Raw genomic sequence first — 25,484 nt, forward strand, 5'->3', positions numbered from 1 at the left:
TCACACCTGATCGTCTGATCTCAGAAGCTAAGCAGAGTTGGGCCTAGTTAGTACTTAGATGGGAGACTGCCTGAATGCAGGTGTGTAGTTTTGAGTTTCACTACTTATCTAATACACTGGCCCATAGTGTAGTCCAAAGAAGTTTGACCAGCTCTTTGCTTTCCACTTACTGCTTATTTAATTCAATTGCCTTTAAAGTAGCTGTTCTTTAAACAGAAGTTTGACTGTTTTAACTACTTAACTAATGCTCTTATCTTTAATGTAGCTCATTTTGATATTTTTTTGTATTTCATTCATTACTTATCTAGTATAATGGCACTTAGTGTACCTCACCTTAAAATAGAGGGCTTTTTGCAGCAGCTTTGGGCCACAGCCATACCACCCTGTTCACGCCACAGTCCTCGTCTGATCTCAGAAGCTAAGCAGAGTTGGGCCTAGTTAGTACTTGGATGCCTACCAGGAGACTGCCTGAGAATACCAGGTGCTGTAAGTTTTTGAGTTTTTCACTACTTATCTAATACACTGCCCTAGTGTGGCCAAAGTTTGACCAGGTGCCTGCTTATTTAATTCAATTGCCTTTAAAGTGTTTATTCTTTAAACAAGTTGACACTATACAAATCAATTGAATAAAAACTGAATGCAATGATGTGTAGGTGCCAACTTCTAATATTTTATTCAGAATAGAACATAACTCACGGAACAAAAGTTTAAACTGAGAAAATGTACCATTTTAAGGGAAAAATATGTTGATTCAGAATTTCATGGTGTCAACAAATCCCAAAAAAGTTGGGACAAGGACATTTTCACCACTGTGTGGCATCTCCCTTCTTTTTACAACACTCAACAGACGTCTGAGGACAGAGGAGACCAGTTTCTCAAGTTTAGAAATAGGAATGCTCTCCATTCTTGTCTAATACAGGCCTCTAACTGTTCAATCGTCTTGGGCCTTCTTTGTCGCACCTTCCTCTTTATGATGCGCCAAATGTTCTCTATAGGTGAAAGATCTGGACTGCAGACTGGTCATTTCAGTACCCGGATCCTTCTCCTACGCAGCCATGATGCTGTGATTGATGCAGAATGTGGTCTGGCATTATCTTGTTGAAAAATGCAGGGTCTTCCTGAAAAGATGATGTCTGGATGGGAGCATATGTTGTTCTAGAACCTGAATATATTTTTTCTGCATTGATGGTGCCTTTCCAGACATGCAAGCTGCCCATGCCACACGCACTCATGCAACCCCATACCATCAGAGATGCAGGCTTCTGAACCGAGCGTTGATAACAACTCTGGGTTGTCCTTGTCCTCTTTGGTCCGGATGACATGGCGTCCCAGATTTCAAAAAGAACTTCGAATCGTGACTCGTCTGACTACAGAACAGTCTTCCATTTCGCCACACTCCATTTTAAATGATCCCTGGCCCAGTGTAAACGCCTGAGCTTGTGGATCTTGCTTAGAAATGGCTTCTTCTTTGCACTGTAGAGTTTCAGCTGGCAACGGCGGATGGCACGGTGGATTGTGTTCACTGACAATGGTTTCTGGAAGTATTCCTGAGCCCATTCTGTGATTTCCTTTACAGTAGCATTCCTGTTTGTGGTGCAGTGTCGTTTAGGGCCCGGAGATCACGGGCATCCAGTATGGTTTTCTGGCCTTGACCCTTTCTCACAGAGATTGTTCCAGATTCTCTGAATCTTTGGATGATGTTATGCACAGTTGATGATGATAGATGCAAAGTCTTTGCAATTTTTAGCTGGGTAACACCTTTCTGATATTGCTCCACTATCTTTCTGCGCAACATTGTAGGAATTGGTGATCCTCTACCCATCTTGGCTTCTGAGAGACACTGCCACTCTGAGAAGCTCTTTTTATACCCAATCATGTTGCCAATTGACCTAATTAGTGTTAATTGGTCTTCCAGCTCCTCGTTATGCTTAAATTTACTTTTTCCAGCCTCTTATTGCTACTTGTCCCAACTTTTTGGGATTTGTTGACACCATGAAATTCTGAATCAATATATTTTTCCCTTAAAATGGTACATTTTCTCAGTTTAAACTTTTGTTTCGTGATTTATGTTCTATTCTGAATAAAATATTAGAAGTTGGCACCTACACATCATTGCATTCAGTTTTTATTCACGATTTGTATAGTGTCCCAACTTTTTTGGAATCCGGTTTGTACTTAACTAATGCTCTTATCTTTAATGTAGCTCATTTTGAAGTATTTTTTTGTATTTCATTCATTACTTATCTAGTATAATGGCACTTAGTGTGCCTCACCTTAAAATAGGGGGCTTTTGCAGCAGCTACACGGCCATACCACCCTGTTCACGCCTGATCTCGTCTGATCTCAGAAGCTAAGCAGAGTTGGGCCTAGTTAGTACTTGGATGGGAGACTGCCTAGGAATACCAGGTGCTGTAAGTTTTTGAGTTTTTTCACTACTTATCTAATACACTGGCCCTTAGTGTGGCCAAAGTTTGACCAGCTCTTTGCTTTCCCTTACTGCTTATTTAATTCAATTGCCTTTAAAGTAGCTGTTCTTTAAACAGAGTTTGACTGTTTTTAACTACTTAACTAATGCTCTTATCTTTAATGTAGCTCATTTTGAAGTATTTTTTGTATTTCATTCATTACTTATCTAGTATAATGGCACTTAGTGTGCCTCACCTTAAAATAGGGGGCTTTTTGCAGCAGTTTTCGCTTACGGCCATACCACCCTGTTCACACCTGATCTCGTCTGATCTCAGAAGCTATGCAGAGTTGGGCCTAGTTAGTACTTGGATGGGAGACTGCCTAGGAATACCAGGTGCTGTAAGTTTTGAGTTTTTCACTACTTATCTAATACACTGGCCCTTAGTGTGGCCAAAGTTTGACCAGCTCTTTACTTTCCCTTACTGCTTATTTAATTCAATTGCCTTTAAAGTAGCTGTTCTTTAAACAGAGTTTGACTGTTTTTAACTACTTAACTAATGCTCTTATCTTTAATGTAGCTCATTTTGAAGTATTTTTTTGTATTTCATTCATTACTTATCTAGTATAATGGCACTTAGTGTGCCTCACCTTAAAATAGGGGCTTTCGCGCAGCTTTTGCTTACGGCCATACCACCCTGTTCACGCCTGATCTCGTCTGATCTCAGAAGCTAAGCAGAGTTGGGCCTAGTTAGTACTTGGATGGGAGACTGCCTAGGAATACCAGGTGCTGTAAGTTTTTGAGTTTTTTCACTACTTATCTAATACACTGGCCCTTAGTGTGGCCAAAGTTTGACCAGCTCTTTGCTTTCCCTTACTGCTTATTTAATTCAATTGCCTTTAAAGTAGCTGTTCTTTAAACAGAGTTTGACTGTTTTTAACTACTTAACTAATGCTCTTATCTTTAATGTAGCTCATTTTGAAGTATTTTTGTATTTCATTCATTACTTATCTAGTATAATGGCACTTAGTGTGCCTCACCTTAAAATAGGGGGCTTTTTGCAGCAGCTTTCGCTTACGGCCATACCACCCTGTTCACGCCTGATCTCGTCTGATCTCAGAAGCTATGCAGAGTTGGGCCTAGTTAGTACTTGGATGGGAGACTGCCTAGGAATACCAGGTGCTGTAAGTTTTTGAGTTTTTCACTACTTATCTAATACACTGGCCCTTAGTGTGGCCAAAGTTTGACCAGCTCTTTGCTTTCCCTTACTGCTTATTTAATTCAATTGCCTTTAAAGTAGCTGTTCTTTAAACAGAGTTTGACTGTTTTTAACTACTTAACTAATGCTCTTATCTTTAATGTAGCTCATTTTGAAGTATTTTTTGTATTTCATTCATTACTTATCTAGTATAATGGCACTTAGTGTGCCTCTCACCTTAAAATAGGGGCTTTTGCAGCAGCTTTAAACACGGCCATACCACCCTGTTCATGCCTGATCTCGTCTGATCTCAGAAGCTAAGCAGAGTTGGGCCTAGTTAGTACTTGGATAGGAGACTGCCTAGGAATACCAGGTGCTGTAAGTTTTTGAGTTTTTTCACTACTTATCTAATACACTGGCCCTTAGTGTGGCCAAAGTTTGACCAGCTCTTTGCTTTCCCTTACTGCTTATTTAATTCAATTGCCTTTAAAGTAGCTGTTTTTAAACAGAGTTTGACTGTTTTTAACTACTTAACTAATGCTCTTATCTTTAATGTAGCTCATTTTGAAGTATTTTTTTGTATTTCATTCATTACTTATCTAGTATAATGGCACTTAGTGTGCCTCACCTTAAAATAGGGGGCTTTTTGCAGCAGCTTTCGCTTACGGCCATCCCACCCTGTTCACGCCTGATCTCGTCTGATCTCAGAAGCTAAGCAGAGTTAGGCCTAGTTAGTACTTGGATGGGAGACTGCCTAGGAATACCAGGTGCTGTAAGTTTTGAGTTTTTTTTCACTACTTATCTAATACACTGGCCCTTAGTGTGGCCAAAGTTTGACCAGCTCTTTGCTTTTCCTTACTGCTTATTTAATTCATTGCCTTTAAAGTAGCTGTTTTTTAAACAGAGTTTGACTGTTTTTAACTACTTAACTAATGCTCTTATCTTTAATGTAGCTCATTTTGAAGTATTTTTTTGTATTTCATTCATTACTTATCTAGTATAATGGCACTTAGTGTGCCTCACCTTAAAATAGGGGCTTTTTGCAGCAGCTTTCGCTTACGGCCATCCCACCCTGTTCACGCCTGATCTCAGAAGCTAAGCAGCAGAGTTGGGCCTAGTTAGTACTTGGATGGGAGACTGCCTAGGAATACCAGGTGCTGTAAGTTTTGAGTTTTTTCACTACTTATCTAATACACTGGCCCTTAGTGTGGCCAAAAGTTTGACCAGCTCTTTGCTTTCCCTTACTGCTTATTTAATTCAATTGCCTTTAAAGTAGCTGTTCTTTAAACAGAGTTTGACTGTTTTTAACTACTTAACTAATGCTCTTATCTTTAATGTAGCTCATTTTGAAGTATTTTTTGTATTTCATTCATTACTTATCTAGTATAATGGCACTTAGTGTGCCTCACCTTAAAATAGGGGCTTTTGCAGCAGCTTTAGCGCCACACGGCCATACCACCCTGTTCACGCCTGATCTCGTCTGATCTCAGAAGCTAAGCAGAGTTGGGCCTAGTTAGTACTTGGATGGGAGACTGCCTAGGAATACCAGGTGCTGTAAGTTTTGAGTTTTTCACTACTTATCTAATACACTGGCCCTTAGTGTGGCCAAAGTTTGACCAGCTCTTTGCTTTCCCTTACTGCTTATTTAATTCAATTGCCTTTAAAGTAGCTGTTCTTTAAACAGAGTTTGACTGTTTTTAACTACTTAACTAATGCTCTTATCTTTAATGTAGCTCATTTTGAAGTATTTTTTGTATTTCATTCATTACTTATCTAGTATAATGGCACTTAGTGTGCCTCACCTTAAAATAGGGGGCTTTTTGCAGCAGTTTTCGCTTACGGCCATACCACCCTGTTCACACCTGATCTCGTCTGATCTCAGAAGCTATGCAGAGTTGGGCCTAGTTAGTACTTGGATGGGAGACTGCCTAGGAATACCAGGTGCTGTAAGTTTTTGAGTTTTTTCACTACTTATCTAATACACTGGCCCTTAGTGTGGCCAAAGTTTGACCAGCTCTTTACTTTCCCTTACTGCTTATTTAATTCAATTGCCTTTAAAGTAGCTGTTCTTTAAACAGAGTTTGACTGTTTTTAACTACTTAACTAATGCTCTTATCTTTAATGTAGCTCATTTTGAAGTATTTTTTTGTATTTCATTCATTACTTATCTAGTATAATGGCACTTAGTGTGCCTCACCTTAAAATAGGGGGCTTTTCGCAGCAGCTTTTGCTTACGGCCATACCACCCTGTTCACGCCTGAGCTCGTCTGATCTCAGAAGCTAAGCAGAGTTGGGCCTAGTTAGTACTTGGATGGGAGACTGCCTAGGAATACCAGGTGCTGTAAGTTTTTGAGTTTTTCACTACTTATCTAATACACTGGCCCTTAGTGTGGCCAAAGTTTGACCAGCTCTTTGCTTTCCCTTACTGCTTATTTAATTCAATTGCCTTTAAAGTAGCTGTTCTTTAAACAGAGTTTGACTGTTTTTTTAACTACTTAACTAATGCTCTTATCTTTAATGTAGCTCATTTTGAAGTATTTTTTTGTATTTCATTCATTACTTATCTAGTATAATGGCACTTAGTGTGCCTCACCTTAAAATAGGGGCTTTTGCAGCAGCTTTCGCTTACACGGCCATACCACCCTGTTCACGCCTGATCTCGTCTGATCTCAGAAGCTATGCAGAGTTGGGCCTAGTTAGTACTTGGATGGGAGACTGCCTAGGAATACCAGGTGCTGTAAGTTTTTGAGTTTTTTCACTACTTATCTAATACACTGGCCCTTAGTGTGGCCAAAGTTTGACCAGCTCTTTGCTTTCCCTTACTGCTTATTTAATTCAATTGCCTTTAAAGTAGCTGTTCTTTAAACAGAGTTTGACTGTTTTTAACTACTTAACTAATGCTCTTATCTTTAATGTAGCTCATTTTGAAGTATTTTTTTGTATTTCATTCATTACTTATCTAGTATAATGGCACTTAGTGTGCCTCACCTTAAAATAGGGGGCTTTTTGCAGCAGCTTTCGCTTACGGCCATACCACCCTGTTCATGCCTGATCTCGTCTGATCTCAGAAGCTAAGCAGAGTTGGGCCTAGTTAGTACTTGGATAGGAGACTGCCTAGGAATACCAGGTGCTGTAAGTTTTTGAGTTTTTTCACTACTTATCTAATACACTGGCCCTTAGTGTGGCCAAAGTTTGACCAGCTCTTTGCTTTCCCTTACTGCTTATTTAATTCAATTGCCTTTAAAGTAGCTGTTTTTAAACAGAGTTTGACTGTTTTTAACTACTTAACTAATGCTCTTATCTTTAATGTAGCTCATTTTGAAGTATTTTTTTTTGTATTTCATTCATTACTTATCTAGTATAATGGCACTTAGTGTGCCTCACCTTAAAATAGGGGGCTTTTGCAGCAGCTTTCGCACGGCCATCCCACCCTGTTCACGCCTGATCTCGTCTGATCTCAGAAGCTAAGCAGAGTTAGGCCTAGTTAGTACTTGGATGGGAGACTGCCTAGGAATACCAGGTGCTGTAAGTTTTTGAGTTTTTTCACTACTTATCTAATACACTGGCCCTTAGTGTGGCCAAAGTTTGACCAGCTCTTTGCTTTTCCTTACTGCTTATTTAATTCATTGCCTTTAAAGTAGCTGTTTTTTAAACAGAGTTTGACTGTTTTTAACTACTTAACTAATGCTCTTATCTTTAATGTAGCTCATTTTGAAGTATTTTTTGTATTTCATTCATTACTTATCTAGTATAATGGCACTTAGTGTGCCTCACCTTAAAATAGGGGGCCTTTTGCAGCAGCTTTTGCTTACGGCCATCCCACCCTGTTCACGCCTGATCTCGTCTGATCTCAGAAGCTAAGCAGAGTTGGGCCTAGTTAGTACTTGGATGGGGGACTGCCTAGGAATACCAGGTGCTGTAAGTTTTTGAGTTTTTTCACTACTTATCTAATACACTGGCCCTTAGTGTGGCCAAAGTTTGACCAGCTCTTTGCTTTCCCTTACTGCTTATTTAATTCAATTGCCTTTAAAGTAGCTGTTCTTTAAACAGAGTTTGACTGTTTTTAACTACTTAACTAATGCTCTTATCTTTAATGTAGCTCATTTTGAAGTATTTTTTTGTATTTTATTCATTACTTATCTAGTATAATGGCACTTAGTGTGCCTCACCTTAAAATAGGGGGCTTTTTGCAGCAGCTTTAGCTTACGGCCATCCCACCCTGTTCACGCCTGATCTCAGAAGCTAAGCAGAGTTGGGCCTAGTTAGTACTTGGATGGGAGACTGCCTAGGAATACCAGGTGCTGTTAGTTTTGAGTTTTTCACTACTTATCTAATACACTGGCCCTTAGTGTGGCCAAAGTTTGACCAGCTCTTTGCTTTCCCTTACTGCTTATTTAATTCAATTGCCTTTAAAGTAGCTGTTCTTTAAACAGAGTTTGACTGTTTTTAACTACTTAACTAATGCTCTTATCTTTAATGTAGCTCATTTTGAAGTATTTTTTTGTATTTCATTCATTACTTATCTAGTATAATGGCACTTATTGTGCCTCACCTTAAAATAGGGAGCTTTTTGCAGCAGCTTTCGCTTACGGCCATACCACCCTGTTCACGCCCGATCTCGTCTGATCTCAGAAGCTAATCAGAGTTGGGCCTAGTTAGTACTTGGATGGGAGACTGCCTAGGAATACCAGGTGCTGTAAGTTTTTGAGTTTTTTTCACTACTTATCTAATACACTGGCCCTTAGTGTGGCCAAAGTTTAAACAGCTCTTTGCTTTCCCTTACTGCTTATTTAATTCAATTGCCTTTAAAGTAGCTGTTTTTTAAACAGAGTTTGACTGTTTTTAACTACTTAACTAATGCTCTTATCTTTAATGTAGCTCATTTTGAAGTATTTTTTTGTATTTCATTCATTACTTATCTAGTATAATGGCACTTTAGTGTCCCTCACCTTAAAATAGGGGCTTTTTGCAGCAGCTTTCGCCACGGCCATCCCACCCTGTTCACGCCTGATCTCGTCTGATCTCAGAAGCTAAGCAGAGTTGGGCCTAGTTAGTACTTGGATGGGAGACTGCCTAGGAATACCAGGTGCTGTAAGTTTTGAGTTTTTCACTACTTATCTAATACACTGGCCCTTAGTGTGGCCAAAGTTTGACCAGCTCTTTGCTTTCCCTTACTGCTTATTTAATTCAATTGCCTTTAAAGTAGCTGTTCTTTAAACAGAGTTTGACTGTTTTTAACTACTTAACTAATGCTCTTATCTTTAATGTAGCTCATTTTGAAGTATTTTTTTGTATTTCATTCATTACTTATCTAGTATAATGGCACTTAGTGTGCCTCACCTTAAAATAGGGGGCTTTTTGCAGCAGTTTTCGCTTACGGCCATCCCACCCTGTTCGCGCCTGATCTCGTCTTATCTCAGAAGCTAAGCAGAGTTAGGCCTAGTTAGTACTTGGATGGGAGACTGCCTAGGAATACCAGGTGCTGTAAGTTTTTGAGTTTTTTCACTACTTATCTAATACACTGGCCCTTAGTGTGGCCAAAGTTTGACCAGCTCTTTGCTTTCCCTTACTGCTTATTTAATTCAATTGCCTTTAAAGTAGCTGTTTTTTAAACAGAGTTTGACTGTTTTTAACTACTTAACTAATGCTCTTATCTTTAATGTAGCTCATTTTGAAGTATTTTTTTGTATTTCATTCATTACTTATCTAGTATAATGGCACTTAGTGTGCCTCACCTTAAAATAGGGGGCTTTTTGCAGCAGCTCTTGCTTAAGGCCATCCCACCCTGTTCACGCCTGATCTCGTCTGATCTCAGAAGCTAAGCAGAGTTGGGCCTAGTTAGTACTTGGATGGGAGACTGCCTAGGAATACCAGGTGCTGTAAGTTTTTGAGTTTTTTCACTACTTATCTAATACACTGGCCCTTAGTGTGGCCAAAGTTTGACCAGCTCTTTGCTTTCCCTTACTGCTTATTTAATTCAATTGCCTTTAAAGTAGCTGTTCTTTAAACAGAGTTTGACTGTTTTTAACTACTTAACTAATGCTCTTATCTTTAATGTAGCTCATTTTGAAGTATTTTTTTGTATTTCATTCATTACTTATCTAGTATAATGGCACTTAGTGTGCCTCACCTTAAAATAGGGGCTTTTTGCAGCAGCTTTCGCTTACGGCCATCCCACCCTGTTCACGCCTGATCTCGTCTGATCTCAGAAGCTAAGCAGAGTTGGGCCTAATTAGTACTTGGATGGGAGACTGCCTAAGAATACCAGGTGCTGTAAGTTTTTGAGTTTTTTCACTACTTATCTAATACACTGGCCCTTAGTGTGGCCAAAGTTTGACCAGCTCTTTGCTTTCCCTTACTGCTTATTTAATTCAATTGCCTTTAAAGTAGCTGTTCTTTAAACAGAGTTTGACTGTTTTTAACTACTTAACTAATGCTCTTATCTTTAATGTAGCTCATTTTGAAGTATTTTTTTGTATTTCATTCATTACTTATCTAGTATAATGGCACTTAGTGTGCCTCACCTTAAAATAGGGGGCTTTTTGCAGCAGCTTTTGCTTACGGCCATCCCACCCTGTTCACGCCTGATCTCGTCTGATCTCAGAAGCTAAGCAGAGTTGGGCCTAGTTAGTACTTGGATGGGAGACTGCCTAGGAATACCAGGTGCTGTAAGTTTTGAGTTTTTCACTACTTATCTAATACACTGGCCCTTAGTGTGGCCAAAGTTTGACCAGCTCTTTGCTTTCCCTTACTGCTTATTTAATTCAATTGCCTTTAAAGTAGCTGTTCTTTAAACAGAGTTTGACTGTTTTTAACTACTTAACTAATGCTCTTATCTTTAATGTAGCTCATTTTGAAGTATTTTTTTGTATTTCATTCATTACTTATCTAGTATAATGGCACTTAGTGTGCCTCACCTTAAAATAGGGGCTTTTTGCAGCAGCTTTTGCTTACGGCCATCCCACCCTGTTCACGCCTGATCTCGTCTGATCTCAGAAGCTAAGCAGAGTTGGGCCTAGTTAGTACTTGGATGGGAGACTGCCTAGGAATACCAGGTGCTGTAAGTTTTTGAGTTTTTCACTACTTATCTAATACACTGGCCCTTAGTGTGGCCAAAGTTTGACCAGCTCTTTGCTTTCCTTACTGCTTATTTAATTCAATTGCCTTTAAAGTAGCTGTTCTTTAAACAGAGTTTGACTGTTTTTAACTACTTAACTAATGCTCTTATCTTTAATGTAGCTCATTTTTGAAGTATTTTTTGTATTTCATTCATTACTTATCTAGTATAATGGCACTTAGTGTGCCTCACCTTAAAATAGGGGGCTTTTTGCAGCAGCTTTAAGCTTACGGCCATCCCACCCTGTTCACGCCTGATCTCGTCTGATCTCAGAAGCTAAGCAGAGTTGGGCCTAGTTAGTACTTGGATGGGAGACTGCCTAGGAATACCAGGTGCTGTAAGTTTTTGAGTTTTTCACTACTTATCTAATACACTGGCCCTTAGTGTGGCCAAAGTTTGACCAGCTCTTTGCTTTCCCTTACTGCTTATTTAATTCAATTGCCTTTAAAGTAGCTGTTCTTTAAACAGAGTTTGACTGTTTTTAACTACTTAACTAATGCTCTTATCTTTAATGTAGCTCATTTTGAAGTATTTTTTGTATTTCATTCATTACTTATCTAGTATAATGGCACTTAGTGTGCCTCACCTTAAAATAGGGGGCTTTTTGCAGCAGCTTTCGCTTACGGCCATCCCACCCTGTTCACGCCTGATCTCGTCTGATCTCAGAAGCTAAGCAGAGTTAGGCCTAGTTAGTACTTGGATGGGAGACTGCCTAGGAATACCAGGTGCTGTAAGTTTTTGAGTTTTTTCACTACTTATCTAATACACTGGCCCTTAGTGTGGCCAAAGTTTGACCAGCTCTTTGCTTTCCCTTACTGCTTATTTAATTCAATTGCCTTTAAAGTAGCTGTTTTTTAAACAGAGTTTGACTGTTTTTAACTACTTAACTAATGCTCTTATCTTTAATGTAGCTCATTTTGAAGTATTTTTTTTGTATTTCATTCATTACTTATCTAGTATAATGGCACTTAGTGTGCCTCACCTTAAAAATAGGGGGCTTTTTGCAGCAGCTTTCGCTTACGGCCATCCCACCCTGTTCACGCCTGATCTCGTCTGATCTCAGAAGCTAAGCAGAGTTGGGCCTAGTTAGTACTTGGATGGGAGACTGCCTAGGAATACCAGGTGCTGTAAGTTTTGAGTTTTTTCACTACTTATCTAATACACTGGCCCTTAGTGTGGCCAAAGTTTGACCAGCTCTTTGCTTTCCCTTACTGCTTATTTAAATCAATTGCCTTTAAAGTAGCTGTTCTTTAAACAGAGTTTGACTGTTTTTAACTACTTAACTAATGCTCTTATCTTTAATGTAGCTCATTTTGAAGTATTTTTTTGTATTTCATTCATTACTTATCTAGTATAATGGCACTTAGTGTGCCTCACCTTAAAATAGGGGCTTTTTTGCAGCAGCTTTAGCTTACGGCCATCCCACCCTGTTCACGCCTGATCTCGTCTGATCTCAGAAGCTAAGCAGAGTTGGGCCTAGTTAGTACTTGGATGGGAGACTGCCTAGGAATACCAGGTGCTGTAAGTTTTTGAGTTTTTCACTACTTATCTAATACACTGGCCCTTAGTGTGGCCAAAGTTTGACCAGCTCTTTGCTTTCCCTTACTGCTTATTTAATTCAATTGCCTTTAAAGTAGCTGTTCTTTAAACAGAGTTTGACTGTTTTTAACTACTTAACTAATGCTCTTATCTTTAATGTAGCTCATTTTGAAGTATTTTTGTATTTCATTCATTACTTATCTAGTATAATGGCATAGTGTGCCTCACCTTAAAATAGGGGCTTTTTGCAGCAGCTTTAGCTTACGGCCATCCCACCCTGTTCACGCCTGATCTCGTCTGATCTCAGAAGCTAAGCAGAGTTGGGCCTAGTTAGTACTTGGATGGGAGACTGCCTAGGAATACCAGGTGCTGTAAGTTTTTTGAGTTTTTCACTACTTATCTAATACACTGGCCCTTAGTGTGGCCAAAGTTTGACCAGCTCTTTGCTTTCCCTTACTGCTTATTTAATTCAATTGCCTTTAAAGTAGCTGTTCTTTAAACAGAGTTTGACTGTTTTAACTACTTAACTAATGCTCTTATCTTTAATGTAGCTCATTTTGAAGTATTTTTTGTATTTCATTCATTACTTATCTAGTATAATGGCACTTAGTGTGCCTCACCTTAAAATAGGGGCTTTTGCAGCAGCTTTAGCTTACGGCCATACCACCCTGTTCACGCCTGATCTCAGAAGCTAAGCAGAGTTGGGCCTAGTTAGTACTTGGATGGGAGGCTGCCTAGGAATACCAGGTGCTGTAAGTTTTGAGTTTTTCACTACTTATCTAATACACTGGCCCTTAGTGTGGCCAAAGTTTGACCAGCTCTTTGCTTTCCCTTACTGCTATTTAATTCAATTGCCTTTAAAGTAGCTGTTCTTTAAACAGAGTTTGACTGTTTTTAACTACTTAACTAATGCTCTTATCTTTAATGTAGCTCATTTTGAAGTATTTTTTTGTATTTCATTCATTACTTATCTAGTATAATGGCACTTAGTGTGCCTCACCTTAAAATAGGGGCTTTTGCAGCAGCTTTAGCACACGGCCATCCCACCCTGTTCACGCCTGATCTCGTCTGATCTCAGAAGCTAAGCAGAGTTGGGCCTAGTTAGTACTTGGATGGGAGACTGCCTAGGAATACCAGGTGCTGTAAAGTTTTGAGTTTTTCACTACTTATCTAATACACTGGCCCTTAGTGTGGCCAAAGTTTGACCAGCTCTTTGCTTTCCCTTACTGCTTATTTAATTCAATTGCCTTTAAAGTAGCTGTTCTTTAAACAGAGTTTGACTGTTTTTAACTACTTAACTAATGCTCTTATCTTTAATGTAGCTCATTTTGAAGTATTTTTGTATTTCATTCATTACTTATCTAGTATAATGGCACTTAGTGTGCCTCACCTTAAAATAGGGGCTTTTTGCAGCAGCTTTAGCTTACGTCCATCCCACCCTGTTCACGCCTGATCTGATCTCAGAAGCTAAGCAGAGTCGGGCCTAGTTAGTACTTGGATGGGAGACTGCCTAGGAATACCAGGTGCTGTAAGTTTTGAGTTTTTTCACTACTTATCTAATACACTGGCCCTTAGTGTGGCCAAAGTTTGACCAGCTCTTTGCTTTCCCTTACTGCTTTTTAATTCAATTGCCTTTAAAGTAGCTGTTCTTTAAACAGAGTTTGACTGTTTTTAACTACTTAACTAATGCTCTTATCTTTAATGTAGCTCATTTTGAAGTATTTTTTGTATTTCATTCATTACTTATCTAGTATAATGGCACTTAGTGTGCCTCACCTTAAAATAGGGGCTTTTTGCAGCAGCTTTAAACTTACGGCCATCCCACCCTGTTCACGCCTGATCTCGTCTGATCTCAGAAGCTAAGCAGAGTTGGGCCTAGTTAGTACTTGGATGGGAGACTGCCTAGGAATACCAGGTGCTGTAAGTTTTGAGTTTTTCACTACTTATCTAATACACTGGCCCTTAGTGTGGCCAAAGTTTGACCAGCTCTTTGCTTTCCCTTACTGCTTATTTAATTCAATTGCCTTTAAAGTAGCTGTTCTTTAAACAGAGTTTGACTGTTTTTAACTACTTAACTAATGCTCTTATCTTTAATGGAGCTCATTTTGAAGTATTTTTTGTATTTCATTCATTACTTATCTAGTATAATGGCACTTAGTGTGCCTCACCTTAAAATAGGGGGCTTTTTGCAGCAGCTTTCGCTTACGGCCATCCCACCCTGTTCACGCCTGATCTCGTCTGATCTCAGAAGCTAAGCAGAGTTGGGCTTAGTTAGTACTTGGATGGGAGACTGCCTAGGAATACCAGGTGCTGTAAGTTTTTGAGTTTTTTCACTACTTATCTAATACACTGGCCCTTAGTGTGGCCAAAGTTTGACCAGCTCTTTGCTTTCCCTTACTGCTTATTTAATTCAATTGCCTTTAAAGTAGCTGTTCTTTAAACAGAGTTTGACTGTTTTTAACTACTTAACTAATGCTCTTATCTTTAATGTAGCTCATTTTGAAGTATTTTTTGTATTTCATTCATTACTTATCTAGTATAATGGCACTTAGTGTGCCTCACCTTAAAATAGGGGCTTTTGCAGCAGCTTTTTGCTTACGGCCATCCCACCCTGTTCACGCCTGATCTCGTCTGATCTCAGAAGCTAAGCAGAGTTGGGCCTAGTTAGTACTTGGATGGGAGACTGCCTAGGAATACCAGGTGCTGTAAGTTTTGAGTTTTTCACTACTTATCTAATACACTGGCCCTTAGTGTGGCCAAAGTTTGACCAGCTCTTTGCTTTCCCTTACTGCTTATTTAATTAAATTGCCTTTAAAGTAGCTGTTTTTAAACAGAGTTTGACTGTTTTTAACTACTTAACTAATGCTCTTATCTTTAATGTAGCTCATTTTGAAGTATTTTTTTGTATTTCATTCATTACTTATCTAGTATAATGGCACTTAGTGTGCCTCACCTTAAAATAGGGTGCTTTTTACAGCAGCTTTCGCTTACGGCCATCCCACCCTGTTCACGCCTGATCTCGTCTGATCTCAGAAGCTAAGCAGAGTTGGGCCTAGTTAGTACTTGGATGGGAGACTGCCTAGGAATACCAGGTGCTGTAAGTTTTTGAGTTTTTTCACTACTTATCTAATACACTGGCCCTTAGTGTGGCCAATGTTTGACCAGCTCTTTGCTTTCCCTTACTGCTTATTTAATTCAATTGCCTTTAAAGTAGCTGTTCTTTAAACAGAGTTTGACTGTTTTTAACTACTTAACTAATGCTCTTATCTTTAATGTAGCTCATTTTGAAGTATTTTTTTGTATTTCATTCATTACTTATCTAGTATAATGGCACTTAGTGTGCCTCACCTTAAAATAGGGGGCTTTTTGCAGCAGCTTTCGCTTACGGCCATCCCACCCTGTTCACGCCTGATCTCAGAAGCTAAGCAGAGTTGGGCCTAGTTAGTACTTGGATGGGAGACTGCCTAGGAATACCAGGTGCTGTAAGTTTTTGAGTTTTTTCACTACTTATCTAATACACTGGCCCTTAGTGTGGCCAAAGTTTGACCAGCTCTTTGCTTTCCCTTACTGCTTATTTAATTCAATTGCCTTTAAAGTAGCTGTTCTTTAAACAGAGTTTGACTGTTTTTAACTACTTAACTAATGCTCTTATCTTTAATGTAGCTCATTTTGAAGTATTTTTTTGTATTTCATTCATTACTTATCTAGTATAATGGCACTTAGTGTGCCTCACCTTAAAATAGGGGCTTTTTGCAGCAGCTTTAAGCTTACGGCCATCCCACCCTGTTCACGCCTGATCTCGTCTGATCTCAGAAGCTAAGCAGAGTTGGGCCTAGTTAGTACTTGGATGGGAGACTGCCTAGGAATACCAGGTGCTGTAAGTTTTTGAGTTTTTCACTACTTATCTAATACACTGGCCCTTAGTGTGGCCAAAGTTTGACCAGCTCTTTGCTTTCCCTTACTGCTTATTTAATTCAATTGCCTTTAAAGTAGCTGTTCTTTAAACAGAGTTTGACTGTTTTAACTACTTAACTAATGCTCTTATCTTTAATGTAGCTCATTTTGAAGTATTTTTTGTATTTCATTCATTACTTATCTAGTATAATGGCACTTAGTGTGCCTCACCTTAAAATAGGGGCTTTTGCAGCAGCTTTAAGCTTACGTCTATCCCACCCTGTTCACGCCTGATCTCGTCTGATCTCAGAAGCTAAGCAGAGTCGGGCCTAGTTAGTACTTGGATGGGAGACTGCCTAGGAATACCAGGTGCTGTAAGTTTTGAGTTTTTTCACTACTTATCTAATACACTGGCCCTTAGTGTGGCCAAAGTTTCACCAGCTCTTTGCTTTCCCTTACTGCTTATTTAATTCAATTGCCTTTAAAGTAGCTGTTCTTTAAACAGAGTTTGACTGTTTTTAACTACTTAACTAATGCTCTTATCTTTAATGTAGCTCATTTTGAAGTATTTTTGTATTTCATTCATTACTTATCTAGTATAATGGCACTTAGTGTGCCTCACCTTAAAATAGGGTGCTTTTTGCAGCAGCTTTAGCTTCACGGCCATCCCACCCTGTTCACGCCTGATCTCGTCTGATCTCAGAAGCTAAGCAGAGTTGGGCCTAGTTAGTACTTGGATGGGAGACTGCCTAGGAATACCAGGTGCTGTAAGTTTTGAGTTTTTCACTACTTATCTAATACACTGGCCCTTAGTGTGGCCAAAGTTTGACCAGCTCTTTGCTTTCCCTTACTGCTTATTTAATTCAATTGCCTTTAAAGTAGCTGTTCTTTAAACAGAGTTTGACTGTTTTTAACTACTTAACTAATGCTCTTATCTTTAATGGAGCTCATTTTGAAGTATTTTTTGTATTTCATTCATTACTTATCTAGTATAATGGCACTTAGTGTGCCTCACCTTAAAATAGGGGCTTTTTGCAGCAGCTTTTCGCTTACGGCCATCCCACCCTGTTCACGCCTGATCTCGTCTGATCTCAGAAGCTAAGCAGAGTTGGGCCTAGTTAGTACTTGGATGGGAGACTGCCTAGGAATACCAGGTGCTGTAAGTTTTTGAGTTTTTTCACTACTTATCTAATACACTGGCCCTTAGTGTGGCCAAAGTTTGACCAGCTCTTTGCTTTCCCTTACTGCTTATTTAATTCAATTGCCTTTAAAGTAGCTGTTCTTTAAACAGAGTTTGACTGTTTTTAACTACTTAACTAATGCTCTTATCTTTAATGTAGCTCATTTTGAAGTATTTTTTTGTATTTCATTCATTACTTATCTAGTATAATGGCACTTAGTGTGCCTCACCTTAAAATAGGGGGCTTTTTGCAGCAGCTTTTTGCTTACGGCCATCCCACCCTGTTCACGCCTGATCTCGTCTGATCTCAGAAGCTAAGCAGAGTTGGGCCTAGTTAGTACTTGGATGGGAGACTGCCTAGGAATACCAGGTGCTGTAAGTTTTTGAGTTTTTTCACTACTTATCTAATACACTGGCCCTTAGTGTGGCCAAAGTTTGACCAGCTCTTTGCTTTCCCTTACTGCTTATTTAATTAAATTGCCTTTAAAGTAGCTGTTTTTTAAACAGAGTTTGACTGTTTTTAACTACTTAACTAATGCTCTTATCTTTAATGTAGCTAATTTTGAAGTATTTTTTTGTATTTCATTCATTACTTATCTAGTATAATGGCACTTAGTGTGCCTCACCTTAAAATAGGGTGCTTTTTACAGCAGCTTTAGCTTACGGCCATCCCACCCTGTTCACGCCTGATCTCGTCTGATCTCAGAAGCTAAGCAGAGTTGGGCCTAGTTAGTACTTGGATGGGAGACTGCCTAGGAATACCAGGTGCTGTAAGTTTTTGAGTTTTTTTCACTACTTATCTAATACACTGGCCCTTAGTGTGGCCAAAGTTTGACCAGCTCTTTGCTTTCCCTTACTGCTTATTTAATTCAATTGCCTTTAAAGTAGCTGTTCTTTAAACAGAGTTTGACTGTTTTTAACTACTTAACTAATGCTCTTATCTTTAATGTAGCTCATTTTGAAGTATTTTTGTATTTCATTCATTACTTATCTAGTATAATGGCACTTAGTGTGCCTCACCTTAAAATAGGGGGCTTTTTGCAGCAGCTTTCGCTTACGGCCATCCCACCCTGTTCACGCCTGATCTCGTCTGATCTCAGAAGCTAAGCAGAGTTGGGCCTAGTTAGTATTTGAATGGGAGACTGCCTAGGAATACCAGGTGCTGTAGGCTTTTGAGTTTTTCACTACTTATCTAATACACTGGCCCTTAGTGTGGCCAAAGTTTGACCAGCTCTTTGCTTTCCCTTACTGCTTATTTAATTAAATTGCCTTTAAAGTAGCTGTTTTTTAAACAGAGTTTGACTGTTTTTAACTACTTAACTAATGCTCTTATCTTTAATGTAGCTCATTTTGAAGTATTTTTTTGTATTTCATTCATTACTTATCTAGTATAATGGCACTTAGTGTGCCTCACCTTAAAATATAGGTGCTTTTACAGCAGCTTTAGCTACGGCCATCCCACCCTGTTCACGCCTGATCTCGTCTGATCTCAGAAGCTAAGCAGAGTTGGGCCTAGTTAGTACTTGGATGGGAGACTGCCTAGGAATACCAGGTGCTGTAAGTTTTTGAGTTTTTTCACTACTTATCTAATACACTGGCCCTTAGTGTGGCCAAAGTTTGACCAGCTCTTTGCTTTCCCTTACTGCTTATTTAATTCAATTGCCTTTAAAGTAGCTGTTCTTTAAACAGAGTTTGACTGTTTTTAACTACTTAACTAATGCTCTTATCTTTAATGTAGCTCATTTTGAAGTATTTTTTTGTATTTCATTCATTACTTATCTAGTATAATGGCACTTAGTGTGCCTCACCTTAAAATAGGGTGCTTTTTGCAGCAGCTTTGCCACGGCCATCCACCCTGTTCACGCCTGATCTCGTCTGATCTCAGAAGCTAAGCAGAGTTGGGCCTAGTTAGTACTTGGATGGGAGACTGCCTAGGAATACCAGGTGCTGTAAGTTTTTGAGTTTTTCACTACTTATCTAATACACTGGCCCTTAGTGTGGCCAAAGTTTGACCAGCTCTTTGCTTTCCCTTACTGCTTATTTAATTCAATTGCCTTTAAAGTAGCTGTTCTTTAAACAGAGTTTGACTGTTTTTAACTACTTAACTAATGCTCTTATCTTTAATGTAGCTCATTTTGAAGTATTTTTTGTATTTCATTCATTACTTATCTAGTATAATGGCACTTAGTGTGCCTCACCTTAAAATAGGGGCTTTTGCAGCAGCTTTAAGCTTACGGCCATCCCACCCTGTTCACGCCTGATCTCGTCTGATCTCAGAAGCTAAGCAGAGTTGGGCCTAGTTAGTATTTGGATGGGAGACTGCCTAGGAATACCAGGTGCTGTAGGTTTTGAGTTTTTCACTACTTATCTAATACACTGGCCCTTAGTGTGGCCAAAGTTTGACCAGCTCTTTGCTTTCCCTTACTGCTTATTTAATTCAATTGCCTTTAAAGTAGCTGTTCTTTAAACAGAGTTTGACTGTTTTTAACTACTTAACAAATGCTCTTATCTTTAATGTAGCTCATTTTTTGAAGTATTTTTTTGTATTTCATTCATTACTTATCTAGTATAATGGCACTTAGTGTGCCTCACCTTAAAATAGGGGGCTTTTTGCAGCAACTTTTGCTTACGGCCATACCACCCTGTTCACGCCTGATCTCGTCTGATCTCAGAAGCTAAGCAGAGTTGGGCCTAGTTAGTACTTGGATGGGAGACTGCCTTGGAATATCAGGTGCTGTAAGTTTTTGAGTTTTTCACTACTTATCTAATACACTGGCCCTTAGTGTGGCCAAAGTTTGACCAGCTCTTTGCTTTCCCTTACTGCTTATTTAATTCAATTGCCTTTAAAGTAGCTGTTCTTTAAACAGAGTTTGACTGTTTTTAACTACTTAACTAATGCTCTTATCTTTAATGTAGCTCATTTTGAAGTATTTTTTTGTATTTCATTCATTACTTATCTAGTATAATGGCACTTAGTGTGCCTCACCTTAAAATAGGGGGCTTTTTGCAGCAGCTTTTTGCTTACGGCCATCCCACCCTGTTCACGCCTGATCTCGTCTGATCTCAGAAGCTAAGCAGAGTTGGGCCTATTTAGTACTTGGATGGAGACTGCCTAGGAATACCAGGTGCTGTAAGTTTTGAGTTTTTTCACTACTTATCTAATACACTGGCCCTTAGTGTGGCCAAAGTTTGACCAGCTCTTTGCTTTCCCTTACTGCTTATTTAATTCAATTGCCTTTAAAGTAGCTGTTCTTTAAACAGAGTTTGACTGTTTTTAACTACTTAACTAATGCTCTTATCTTTAATGTAGCTCATTTTGAAGTATTTTTGTATTTCATTCATTACTTATCTAGTATAATGGCACTTAGTGTGCCTCACCTTAAAATAGGGGCTTTTTGCAGCAGCTTTTCGCTTACGGCCATACCACCCTGTTCACGCCTGATCTAGTCTGATCTCAGAAGCTAAGCAGAGTTGGGCCTAGTTAGTACTTGGATGGGAGACTGCCTAGGAATACCAGGTGCTGTAAGTTTTGAGTTTTTCACTACTTATCTAATACACTGGCCCTTAGTGTGGCCAAAGTTTGACCAGCTCTTTGCTTTCCCTTACTGCTTATTTAATTCAATTGCCTTTAAAGTAGCTGTTCTTTAAACAGAGTTTGACTGTTTTTAACTACCTAACTAATGCTCTTATCTTTAATGTAGCTCATTTTGAAGTATTTTTTTGTATTTCATTCATTACTTATCTAGTATAATGGCACTTAGTGTGCCTCACCTTAAAATAGGGGGCTTTTTGCAGCAGCTTTCGCTTACGGCCATCCCACCCTGTTCACGCCTGATCTCGTCTGATCTCAGAAGCTAAGCAGAGTTGGGCCTAGTTAGTACTTGGATGGGAGACTGCCTAGGAATACCAGGTGCTGTAAGTTTTTGAGTTTTTTCACTTCTTATCTAATACACTGGCCCTTAGTGTGGCCAAAGTTTGACCAGCTCTTTGCTTTCCCTTACTGCTTATTTAATTCAATTGCCTTTAAAGTAGCTGTTCTTTAAACAGAGTTTGACTGTTTTTAACTACTTAACTAATGCTCTTATCTTTAATGTAGCTCATTTTGAAGCATTTTTTTGTATTTCATTCATTACTTATCTAGTATAATGGCACTTAGTGTGCCTCACCTTAAAATAGGGGCTTTTTTGCAGCAGCTTTTTAGCTTCACGGCCATCCCACCCTGTTCACGCTTGATCTCATCTGATCTCAGAAGCTAAGCAGAGTTGGGCCTAGTTAGTACTTGGATGGGAGACTGCCTAGGAATACCAGGTGCTGTAAGTTTTTGAGTTTTTTCACTACTTATCTAATACACTGGCCCTTAGTGTGGCCAAAGTTTGACCAGCTCTTTGCTTTCCCTTACTGCTTATTTAATTCAATTGCCTTTGTTGTGGATTCCCCGGATTAAAGAAGACTCGAGCATTAGGTTTTGATAGCAAAAATTCAGACTTTTATTGATCAATACCAGCCGAGTCTGTCTAAGGTCCACACAGAACCACTCTATAGACAGCACTCCCGCTTACCACTATTCAGGGGTTTTTATATGGTCATCACACTACCACGTCACAGTAATAAATGGTTGCCTCCTGAATAACCCTTGTTAAATGAGGATCACAGGTGTATGACAACAGATGTAAAATGCCAAGAACAGATGGGTTCTAAATAGTGGGGTTCTTAGCTTATGTCTGACTGCAGTTATAATGGTAACTGAATTATATATGATTTACTTTATATTTCGATTAGCAAAAACGTCTTCATATTTCCCCCTTTGAGACGTTTACGTCTCATTTTACTCTTGAGTGACATTTCATGATTCAGTCTGTTCTGTTAACGCTATCTAGTAACCAAAAAATAGTCCCTATGTTACATTACAACAAGTCTAAGTCATGCCATTTCACTCAAGAAGGCGTTAGGGCCAAACCTCTTCCCTCTGTCTCTTTGGCTAGAAGGAAGTGAAAGACCATAACACCTTGATTTTACTTTAGTCAATGTACAGGGGTTGTATACTTGGTTTTATTATGTCTATGGTTATCCTAATTATGGAACACATCTATGTCAATAGAATAGATCAACCAAAGCATGAGTAAACATAAACAAATATGAATATGTAGGTAAGAGAAGGGTACCTTCTAAAGGTTAATCAGAAACATCATAAAACAGAAACATCATAAACCAAAATATAAAATATGCATAATAGTTTGTTGTCATTCCCTTATTCCTCATCAGAGCTATTGGAAGTTTCTTCTGCTATATGCAAGTTCACGGTTGTTTTGTAAAGTAGGTCTAGGTAATGCTCATTTTGATTGGAGTATATTTTTTCCTCTAGGTCTCAATACTCCCATTTGTTTGACTGTGGACTTGATAATTAAGGATTTTAATAAATGGAACACACAACAAAGTAGTACCCTCCCATAGTACTTGCCATTGCGAGTTGTAGTCCTATTTTTGCTAACCGTTCTCCCCATGATCCTAAATTCAAATTAAACCAGTCCCACATTTTCTCATCTTTTCCAGCATTCTTTTCATTTCTATCTGTAGTTCTTTGAGCTTGGTCATGGCTTTTGTAAATGTCCCTTCTGGTGAGGTGTTGTTAGGTATGTAAGTACAACATTGATTACCAAATAATACACATACTCCCCTTTGTCAGCTAACATCCAGTTAAGAGCTAGTCTATTTTGCCATGTCATTTTACTTGTTGCATCTAACTGTTCCCTAAAGAGATTAATGCCTCGTTTGTGTAATTAATGAACCTTTGTTGATTGTAATATATATAATTTATCCATTCTGTATTTTTTGTTCTGTGTAATCCAGATGAATATGCATTCAAGACCTGATTTAACTTCATTCCTAGCTTTAAATTGCTCAGGTAAACCTCTTGGTTGGCCTACAGCATCTATATATACTCTAGGATCTGGTTTATAACTTCTCTTAGCTCTGGAGTTAGCTGCGTTATTTTTCCCGGAAAAGGATTCAGGATTCCATTCTGTAATATGGATTTCTTGTATCAACCGTACTCTAGTACATTTTCCTGTCCATCCTAGGGGTAATGAAGGTAAAAGTTTCCTATTTCGCAAATCCAGAAAAAGTCTGCTAGTGCTGCAGTTTGATCCTTGTATCTGTCTGCTTCGGGAAATGATATAGTTTGATTTTCACATGTTTTAGCTGGATATATTTTCCTTCCTCTCCTGATTCCTGATGCCGGAAGGGTGGAAGTTCCATAGGATCATCAGCCTCTCGATAGATTTTGGCATCAAGGTTCCATGTGACGCTGCACCTCCCTTTGAATTGTCCCACACTTATACTTCCTGTTGGTTTGGCAAAGCACTCATGTTCTTTACTATAGTCTATGGTGTACCAGGTTGGAATTTCTATTTGGTCCTTTTGAATTCTCATGTTCTCTGTTAGATCCAGACTTCTACATTTGGCTCTCAGTCTTGGTATGTGTTTGAAAAGAAGTTTGTGGTTGGCATTACTTAGGGAGCTTAAACATTCAGCGCGGCAGAAGGGTCGGAAGTCTCTTCCCAAATGGCAATAATCTCTTTTGAATTTTGCACAATGTTCGTAAGTGTATGGATTGGGAACGGCTATTAATTGGCTTCCAGGTGTTTTGGTACATACTAGGCAGTCTTTCTTATTTAATTCTGCTGTTGTGAAGGTGGCCCATTCATACCACTGATTGCTTTGTGCAAGTTCCCACAGAACATCTAGCTTGGTGTCATCCTCGTACATATTGTCCTTGTCCTCGCTGTTCCTGCGTCGCTTTCCATGTTGTCCTGCTTCAACTGAGTCGCTGCTGGTTTTGGTGGAGGGCTGAAAAGTTGATGGTAGGGAAGTGAGGTTGTGTGGCAGAGAGTTGTTCTGTGCTTGACTTGTGGGGCTGGAGTTGTGATGTTGTCTGTGGCTTGAACTTGTGACAGACATGTGCTGATCAGGCATTTGGTCAACAATATTATCGCCATTGTCTTGCTGAGCTCTCTCTGTTGCATGTTCTTTATTATTCTGTATTGCGGCTGGTCTTTCTTTGGGAACTCTTGTGCAGTGATTCAGATGGTACCAAGTGCTGCTTCCCTCTACTTGAACAGCTGTTGGTGTTGCTGCTGTGACGTTATACGGCCCTTCCCTTCTTGGCTCGTTCCATTTCCTTCTGAATACTCTCAGATAGACCTGATCTCCTGGGGTGATGGGACAGCTGGTTTCCGTCTGCTCCGACAGCTCCTTTCTTTTTTCCTGCGCACAAATAGCTTTATGGATAGCTGTTAGTTCTTTCATGTGCGATTTTAACTCCATTTGTAGTTGTTCTAGTGGGGTCCTTTGTATGGACCTCTGTTACATGGTGCAGGCATCATGCGTCCAGTAAGCATTTGGTGAGGTGTTAGATGTGTGTTTCGGTTAGTGTGCATGCGGTAACTCATCAGTGCAAGAGGCAAAGCATCAACCCAATTTAATTTAGTGCTTGCACATATTTTGTTAATTTTGGATTTGAGAAGACCATTTATTTTTCCAACTTGTCCCTGGGACTGAGGATGAAGTAAACACAGCCTAGTCTCTTAATTTTCCTTATGATTTTCCTTATGACTTCCCCCTTTGCACCATGGTCAAAACCATGTGCATCTAGGATGAGAATATTTAGAACTGATGTGGGTGCAATAATTTTTTTGTACCAAAGGAAATCAAACGTCCTAGGTATTCTACTTCTGGTAAGCAATATTGCAGTTTGGTTTTGGATACTTTGCTTGTGACCTCCTTGAGCTAATTTCGTCAGTACTTTGATGGAATCTCTATGACATTGATCTAGAGATGTTGAGCAGATGATCACATCATCCATGTACTGTAAACAGGTGCTCTCTAGCATAAGGTCTTCTAGGTCGGTCTTGAGAACCTGGTTAAATATGTGTGGTGACAATTTATATCCCATTGGGAGTCTCGCATAGGTGTATTGTTTACCTGCATACGTAAATGCAAACAGATACCTACTTTCCTCTGCTACAGGAATACTGAAAAAGGCAGAGCAAAGGTCAATTACTGTAAAGTACTTGGCTTGAGGGGGGATGTTTGTTAGCAATGTGTGAGGGTTGGGAACATCTGTTGGCCAATCTTCTGTTATAGCATTGATTGC

The 25,484-nt window shown here is 39.2% G+C and overlaps 4 non-coding genes and 45 pseudogenes across 4 annotated transcripts; all 49 read left to right on the plus strand.

Annotated features, from left to right (window-relative positions):
* Positions 1-2,299: 2,299 nt before the first annotated feature.
* LOC122339665 lies at positions 2,300-2,418 on the plus strand (annotated as a pseudogene).
* A 275-nt stretch (positions 2,419-2,693) lies between these two features.
* LOC122339736 lies at positions 2,694-2,812 on the plus strand (annotated as a pseudogene).
* A 271-nt stretch (positions 2,813-3,083) lies between these two features.
* On the plus strand, positions 3,084-3,202 carry LOC122339711. The gene has a single exon (XR_006250045.1). It is a non-coding gene; the product is annotated as a 5S ribosomal RNA (ribosomal RNA).
* A 274-nt stretch (positions 3,203-3,476) lies between these two features.
* LOC122339744 lies at positions 3,477-3,595 on the plus strand (annotated as a pseudogene).
* A 273-nt stretch (positions 3,596-3,868) lies between these two features.
* Positions 3,869-3,987, plus strand: LOC122339663 (annotated as a pseudogene).
* A 275-nt stretch (positions 3,988-4,262) lies between these two features.
* Positions 4,263-4,381, plus strand: LOC122339653 (annotated as a pseudogene).
* A 663-nt stretch (positions 4,382-5,044) lies between these two features.
* Positions 5,045-5,163, plus strand: LOC122339660 (annotated as a pseudogene).
* Positions 5,164-5,436: 273 nt separating this feature from the next.
* Positions 5,437-5,555, plus strand: LOC122339737 (annotated as a pseudogene).
* Positions 5,556-5,831: 276 nt separating this feature from the next.
* LOC122339741 lies at positions 5,832-5,950 on the plus strand (annotated as a pseudogene).
* Positions 5,951-6,227: 277 nt separating this feature from the next.
* LOC122339679 lies at positions 6,228-6,346 on the plus strand (annotated as a pseudogene).
* A 276-nt stretch (positions 6,347-6,622) lies between these two features.
* LOC122339708 lies at positions 6,623-6,741 on the plus strand. Its single transcript, XR_006250042.1, has one exon. It is a non-coding gene; the product is annotated as a 5S ribosomal RNA (ribosomal RNA).
* Positions 6,742-7,015: 274 nt separating this feature from the next.
* On the plus strand, positions 7,016-7,134 carry LOC122339689 (annotated as a pseudogene).
* A 274-nt stretch (positions 7,135-7,408) lies between these two features.
* Positions 7,409-7,527, plus strand: LOC122339739 (annotated as a pseudogene).
* Positions 7,528-7,803: 276 nt separating this feature from the next.
* On the plus strand, positions 7,804-7,912 carry LOC122339701 (annotated as a pseudogene).
* A 274-nt stretch (positions 7,913-8,186) lies between these two features.
* Positions 8,187-8,305, plus strand: LOC122339750 (annotated as a pseudogene).
* Positions 8,306-8,581: 276 nt separating this feature from the next.
* On the plus strand, positions 8,582-8,700 carry LOC122339688 (annotated as a pseudogene).
* A 274-nt stretch (positions 8,701-8,974) lies between these two features.
* Positions 8,975-9,093, plus strand: LOC122339680 (annotated as a pseudogene).
* Positions 9,094-9,369: 276 nt separating this feature from the next.
* LOC122339661 lies at positions 9,370-9,488 on the plus strand (annotated as a pseudogene).
* Positions 9,489-9,763: 275 nt separating this feature from the next.
* LOC122339743 lies at positions 9,764-9,882 on the plus strand (annotated as a pseudogene).
* A 276-nt stretch (positions 9,883-10,158) lies between these two features.
* Positions 10,159-10,277, plus strand: LOC122339713 (annotated as a pseudogene).
* A 273-nt stretch (positions 10,278-10,550) lies between these two features.
* LOC122339714 lies at positions 10,551-10,669 on the plus strand (annotated as a pseudogene).
* A 275-nt stretch (positions 10,670-10,944) lies between these two features.
* On the plus strand, positions 10,945-11,063 carry LOC122339715 (annotated as a pseudogene).
* A 274-nt stretch (positions 11,064-11,337) lies between these two features.
* LOC122339654 lies at positions 11,338-11,456 on the plus strand (annotated as a pseudogene).
* Positions 11,457-11,734: 278 nt separating this feature from the next.
* On the plus strand, positions 11,735-11,853 carry LOC122339716 (annotated as a pseudogene).
* A 275-nt stretch (positions 11,854-12,128) lies between these two features.
* Positions 12,129-12,247, plus strand: LOC122339717 (annotated as a pseudogene).
* A 270-nt stretch (positions 12,248-12,517) lies between these two features.
* LOC122339718 lies at positions 12,518-12,636 on the plus strand (annotated as a pseudogene).
* Positions 12,637-12,908: 272 nt separating this feature from the next.
* Positions 12,909-13,017, plus strand: LOC122339693 (annotated as a pseudogene).
* Positions 13,018-13,288: 271 nt separating this feature from the next.
* Positions 13,289-13,407, plus strand: LOC122339684 (annotated as a pseudogene).
* A 272-nt stretch (positions 13,408-13,679) lies between these two features.
* On the plus strand, positions 13,680-13,793 carry LOC122339694 (annotated as a pseudogene).
* A 273-nt stretch (positions 13,794-14,066) lies between these two features.
* Positions 14,067-14,185, plus strand: LOC122339709. The gene has a single exon (XR_006250043.1). It is a non-coding gene; the product is annotated as a 5S ribosomal RNA (ribosomal RNA).
* Positions 14,186-14,458: 273 nt separating this feature from the next.
* LOC122339747 lies at positions 14,459-14,577 on the plus strand (annotated as a pseudogene).
* A 274-nt stretch (positions 14,578-14,851) lies between these two features.
* Positions 14,852-14,970, plus strand: LOC122339719 (annotated as a pseudogene).
* Positions 14,971-15,243: 273 nt separating this feature from the next.
* On the plus strand, positions 15,244-15,362 carry LOC122339720 (annotated as a pseudogene).
* Positions 15,363-15,638: 276 nt separating this feature from the next.
* Positions 15,639-15,747, plus strand: LOC122339695 (annotated as a pseudogene).
* A 276-nt stretch (positions 15,748-16,023) lies between these two features.
* Positions 16,024-16,142, plus strand: LOC122339721 (annotated as a pseudogene).
* Positions 16,143-16,414: 272 nt separating this feature from the next.
* LOC122339667 lies at positions 16,415-16,533 on the plus strand (annotated as a pseudogene).
* Positions 16,534-16,807: 274 nt separating this feature from the next.
* LOC122339666 lies at positions 16,808-16,926 on the plus strand (annotated as a pseudogene).
* A 273-nt stretch (positions 16,927-17,199) lies between these two features.
* On the plus strand, positions 17,200-17,318 carry LOC122339723 (annotated as a pseudogene).
* Positions 17,319-17,595: 277 nt separating this feature from the next.
* LOC122339724 lies at positions 17,596-17,714 on the plus strand (annotated as a pseudogene).
* A 276-nt stretch (positions 17,715-17,990) lies between these two features.
* On the plus strand, positions 17,991-18,109 carry LOC122339725 (annotated as a pseudogene).
* A 275-nt stretch (positions 18,110-18,384) lies between these two features.
* LOC122339655 lies at positions 18,385-18,503 on the plus strand (annotated as a pseudogene).
* A 274-nt stretch (positions 18,504-18,777) lies between these two features.
* LOC122339662 lies at positions 18,778-18,896 on the plus strand (annotated as a pseudogene).
* Positions 18,897-19,170: 274 nt separating this feature from the next.
* Positions 19,171-19,288, plus strand: LOC122339697 (annotated as a pseudogene).
* Positions 19,289-19,561: 273 nt separating this feature from the next.
* Positions 19,562-19,680, plus strand: LOC122339656 (annotated as a pseudogene).
* A 276-nt stretch (positions 19,681-19,956) lies between these two features.
* Positions 19,957-20,075, plus strand: LOC122339710. Its single transcript, XR_006250044.1, has one exon. It is a non-coding gene; the product is annotated as a 5S ribosomal RNA (ribosomal RNA).
* Positions 20,076-20,351: 276 nt separating this feature from the next.
* Positions 20,352-20,469, plus strand: LOC122339671 (annotated as a pseudogene).
* Positions 20,470-20,742: 273 nt separating this feature from the next.
* LOC122339742 lies at positions 20,743-20,861 on the plus strand (annotated as a pseudogene).
* A 274-nt stretch (positions 20,862-21,135) lies between these two features.
* On the plus strand, positions 21,136-21,254 carry LOC122339726 (annotated as a pseudogene).
* A 279-nt stretch (positions 21,255-21,533) lies between these two features.
* On the plus strand, positions 21,534-21,652 carry LOC122339670 (annotated as a pseudogene).
* Positions 21,653-25,484: the final 3,832 nt, after the last annotated feature.

The sequence above is a fragment of the Puntigrus tetrazona genome, unplaced genomic scaffold (assembly GCF_018831695.1).
Source record: "Puntigrus tetrazona isolate hp1 unplaced genomic scaffold, ASM1883169v1 S000000996, whole genome shotgun sequence".
Classification (NCBI taxonomy): Eukaryota; Metazoa; Chordata; class Actinopteri; order Cypriniformes; family Cyprinidae; genus Puntigrus; species Puntigrus tetrazona.